The sequence below is a fragment of the Octodon degus genome, unplaced genomic scaffold (genome assembly GCF_000260255.1).
Source record: "Octodon degus isolate 3935 unplaced genomic scaffold, OctDeg1.0 scaffold00257, whole genome shotgun sequence".
Lineage (NCBI taxonomy): Eukaryota > Metazoa > Chordata > Mammalia > Rodentia > Octodontidae > Octodon > Octodon degus.
In genome coordinates, this window is record NW_004524833.1 from 785,692 (window position 1) to 790,923 (window position 5,232).

Genomic DNA, 5,232 nt, shown 5'->3' on the forward strand with positions numbered 1-5,232 from the left:
AACCAAATCTTGGAAACAACCAACATGCCCATCACATGAGGAGTGGCTGAAAAAGATGTGGTATTTTTATACAAGAGTATTACTCAGCTATAAAGAATGATAGACTCTAATCCTCCATATTTAAGTGGATGCCACTTGAAGATATACTCATAAGTGAAATAAACCAGACCCACATGTGTAAATATCATTTAGTCTCCCTAACATAAGAACTCAAAAGAAGAAATACAAATAGAAAGGCATAACACATCTAAGAGGAAAGCGAGAACTTGAGGGTTAGACAGTCAATAGAGGGCAAGGAGAAGGGCTAGGAAACATGACAGGGTCAAAGCCATACATTTATATATACAAGATAAGCAAGTTAGTGATTCTGAGAACTATGAGCAGGTTGTTGAATCTAGCAGTTTCTGGGTGGGATTCTCACCCTGACTAACTATATATGCTGATAGATGTGAACTGAGTGACTGCATGGAACATAGCAAATGTGTAATAGTGGGGTCATGCTTGGAATGCCTGTCATTCTGGTCTTCTAAGTATGTAGTTTGTCATGACATTCCAAATTATGACCAGACTTTATCGCAAGTAAATTTTTTTAATGTTCCATTTTATTCCTAAGATGTTTGATATTTAGACAGATAGTGAAGTTAAATCCACCTGCTTATGTTGTGAGGCAATAATAAGCTTATCTTCTGGAGGGTTAACAACCTAAATTTGCAGATCAAAAATTAGAGAAAAAGAAGGGCTGCAAGGACAGCCAATATTTTGGCTCTCCCTTTCAAGGTCATTGAGGTCTCAGACATAGGAGAGCCTGTACTGTAACATCATTTAACTCAGTTGTGCCCCAAATTTCCTGATCAAGGAAATTATAGGGCCATAGAGGAATGTGATAAATGATGTTATGTGTGCCTAAAGAGAGTCACATGGAGAGAAAATATTCTCTCAGGCTTTCACAGAGAACAGATCGATCAAGCAATGGCTGTGACTCATCCTCATGGCTGACACTGAAAAAGGATCTACAAAGTGAGGCACAGGGTTTTGGAATAAGTCCTGAGGAGACTTGACTGACCTTATCAGATACAAAAGTTACTTTTTTTGTTCTATAGGTCTTGCTTTATCTTGGTCTTTACCATCCAGCAGAAAAGTGTAGAAACGAGGTATGAAAAGTGAAGCCATGTTAATATGCTGAGCTGTGGAAGGCTCAAGTCATCAGACTCAGACATTGATAGTCCTGTGGATAACCCACTACTACTGTGGAGTACTGGACTATATTGAATATTTTGCTGCATTTTTGCACCTACAATATTTAGATGGCAGTGGAATACCCATCTCTGACAAAACTGAACAAAAAAGGTGATATAAATGAAGGGCAATTTTATATCTATATATACAAAATACTTAAGATAGATATATAGCTACTTTCTCTTAATTCAATATGAAGAAAGATCTGTACTAATATTGTTTAGACAGGATATCATGTCTGTATCTTGTGCTATGAATGGCTACTACAAAAACAACAATATGCAATGTTTTAACTCTAACTGTCCTGCCAACCTGTTTTGAAGCTGTCACATTGCAATTTTTTTCTCAATCAAATTAATAAATAAGATAAAATCACACATATCCAACTACATAAACAAGTAAGTATATTCTAGTTGGCACATTAATACTAATTCAAGAAACAAAATATGACACAGCTTTTAAAAGACATTGCCCTTCTTCACTGTAATTACCCTTACACTTACAATTCCAAACAATTTAACTGAAGCCAAACTTCACTTTAGAAAAACCATGGATACAATTCAAATTGCTTTTATGTTAAGGTAACTGCACTAAAAGTTATTAGCCTTTAAAACCTCAGACGCAAGCTGCACAGGTGTAACCTGAAATACTAATAATCTTCCCTTCCAGATGTACAGTGGAAGTTCTAAGTTCTTAAAATGAAGCAGCTACACAAAGTCACTGTAAATTGCACAATGGTGATAACTTTTCTAGTTAAACAATGACAAGTTTCCTTTATTAATGACTTGAAAAAAACATGTATAACAGTTCAGTATTTGAAAGACTTCCATATATATTAAACAGACACAGAGATTGATAAATACATTGGACTTGAAAAGACACTACAAAAATAAGATCTAAAATGTAGCTTTATGCTGAACCCATATAATTGTTATCCAACCATTAAAAACACAATAACAGATAAATAAGAATTTATTAAAATCATTGTGTCTAGCAATAGAAAAATTAATTAAGGCATCATTTACTCCCATACTAATATATGCAGCAAGGAGAAATGTTTTAAATAGTTCTTACACAATTGATTTTCTTTTCTCTCTCTCTCTCTCTCTTTTTTTCTTTTCTCTCTTTTTATAGACAAGTTAGCCCTACGTAGCCTAGGCTGACCTCAAACTTAACATCTTCGTGCCTCAGTGTCCAGGGTGCTGGCACTAAGGCTTGCACCACCATACCTTGCTTATACAAATGTTTTTCTTTTTCTTTCTTTCTTTTTTTCCTTTCTTTGGTGGAACTTGGGATTGAATTCAGGCCCTTGCACTTGCCAGGGAAGCGCTTATTCTATTCAGCCATCTTCCTGGCTATCTAATGTTTTTCTAATGTATCTGGAAAACTGGTTTTTATACTGTCCTACTGTGCATACCATTGAAAGCTCTCGTGATTAAATATCTTGACCCAAATCAAGAGAACAAGTTCACTGTAGAATATAAAGTAACTACAAAGAATACGATATAAAGTTCAAATACTGGTATTTAAATTTCTTTGAAGTAATTTCTGCTTCAGTAATTAAAGCAAAAGAAGAACTGAAGACTTTATTTAAAATAGGAAGCCTATTAACGCGACATGTTATGAAATAGCTATACACTCAATATTCTGCTTTGACAGTTTGAAGAGGGTTTCATACTTCTTTAAAAATTATCCACTAGAGTAAGGTTATATAAATTAACTGATTATCCTCCATATTTGTCATTTATAAAGCTCAACAGGCTGTTGAGTATAATAAATAGTAATAAATAGTATAATAAATAGTAACATTTTCACCTTTTATTGAGAAAAACTTGTGAAAATAGTTTAATACAACCAGTCCACATGAACGTTCCACTCACATTTATTATGTAAGAAATGTACAAAAACAGTATTGTATAAAAAGCCACCTCAATTCCAGAAAACAGTAATGAAAGATGTTGAACCCAGTTTACTTTTTAAAGGATGCTCTTTCTTTAAGTCCAATTCCAAGTTCTAGTCATCATCTTCAGAGCCAGTTTTGCTTAAATGCTTTACAACATCAACCCAGTTCCAGCCTCGAGGAAGTTCCCCTTTGTGATCTGTTTTGTCCACCAGCTTATGTTTCTGAGCTTTTGAAAGTTGTTCTTTTTTGTCTTTTTTCTTACTTGATGGGGCTATACTAGGAGTTTCAACTGAGATAATATTGCTTATGGAGGTTGTAGAATTAACAGGATGGTGATTTTCCATGAACTGCTCCTTATTGTCTTTGGCATACTCAAACACTGTATAAGTCATAGCAGTTCCAAGGTTAACTTCCACTGCTTCCTGTAACTTGGCTAATGTACTCTGCTTTACAGCTGATGATACAGTGTTTAAAAAAAAAGCATTCATAGATATAATTGGAGTCGTTTGGGGGTATGTTTCTGTCCATGAAATCTCTATTAAGAAGGCTTTGGGATCACCATTTTCACCTATCCAATATTGAAATGAAACTGGGCTTATGTCTCAGAAACTTTGATCTCCTTCATAAATAGAATGTAATGCTTCTAGTTCCATCTGTTGGTCCTTGTTGGTGCTCATCGCGCTGGGCCGGCTGTGGCTGCGACCACATAGAGAAAGCGAGCGCAGGGGCCCGGAGGCCAGGGCGTCCGCTTTCCAAGCCTTGGTTACGAGGTGGTGGGGCACCCTCCTTGGCAGCGGCAGAGCCAAGGTCATGCGCAGCTCTGACCCTCATCAGTGTAAGCCAGGGACGGGAGGCCATGGGCCTCGGGAAAGAGACGCAGGGCACAAAGACGGTGCGTCCCCTCTTAAGCTTTTTAAAAGTAGCCCTCTTCCCAGAAAACACCTTGAAGAATTTGAAACAAAATTTAGGAAATACTGACAGATATTTTTTTCCATGCACACTGTGCATAATGTGTACTTGTTGCTTGTTCACGTTTTCTTTTCCAGTGGTCTCAGTTTTTCTTTGAAAAGCTATGTAGTTTCAGGAAATTAACTTCACCTCTTTTTTACTGGGGTAAAATTTACATGTTTTAGACAAAGTTTCACTGACCATGGGGCACAGTCCAAACATGCTCAACTTACTTTTATAAGTAAAGTATTATTGTCACACAGCCATATCCTTTCATTTATATATATTTTTTGTCCTTGCTTTTTTTTTGGGGGGGGGACCAGGGATTGAACTCAGGCCCTTGCACTTGCCAGGGAAGAGCTTATTCCACTGAGCCATCTCCTCAGCCCTTGTCTTTGCTTTTGTTCTGGCTTAATTTTCTTATATTACCAATGAGAAGAAACATACTTAAAAACATTTTTAGCAATTTGAAATTGTGGAACTTTGAAAGTATAGATAGATTAATTCAGACAAGAGAGAGGACAAATATGATGAAAGGAAAAGAAACTACATATAAGTGCAAAGGTGGAGAAAGGGGATGTATTGGAGGGAAATGCCCATTTGGCATTGCAAGAGTAAGGCCCTAGGTAAAGTAAAAGATGAAAGGTAGGGAGCTATCTCAAGGATGTAACAACCTCATTGGAGTGGCAGAAAGGTACCAAAAACCAACATCTTGTGAAACAAACATAAACTGTCAGTATACCTGTGTGGGGAATATTTATCCTATTATTTTTCTGGACTTCAGCAGCTGCATGTATATTCACTTAAATGATATGTTCATTTCTAGTATTCTTATCTTTCTATTAACATACATCAGTGTTTGTTTTGTTTTGAGGGCCTTCATTTACATATTATAGCATTCAGATTATTGGTTAGTTTGAGTCATCTCATCCCCCTGGGTTGAAATTTGTAAGATTTCTTTTCAATTACTAGAAGAATATGAATGTTATGGGTCTCAGCAACCCTAGACTCAACCACCAGCATCTCTGATGCATGTGTAACACCAAACCACCTGCAAACTTCTGCTTGGGATCTGGAGAGGGAAATTAGAGTGTTCAGGATTAGAGCCCAGCTCCTCACTGTTACAGGTACTAGAGGTGGGTCTA

At 36.6% G+C, this 5,232-nt stretch overlaps 1 pseudogene; it reads right to left on the minus strand.

Moving 5' to 3' along the window:
• Window positions 1-3,246: 3,246 nt before the first annotated feature.
• On the minus strand, window positions 3,247-3,816 carry LOC101580465 (annotated as a pseudogene).
• Window positions 3,817-5,232: the final 1,416 nt, after the last annotated feature.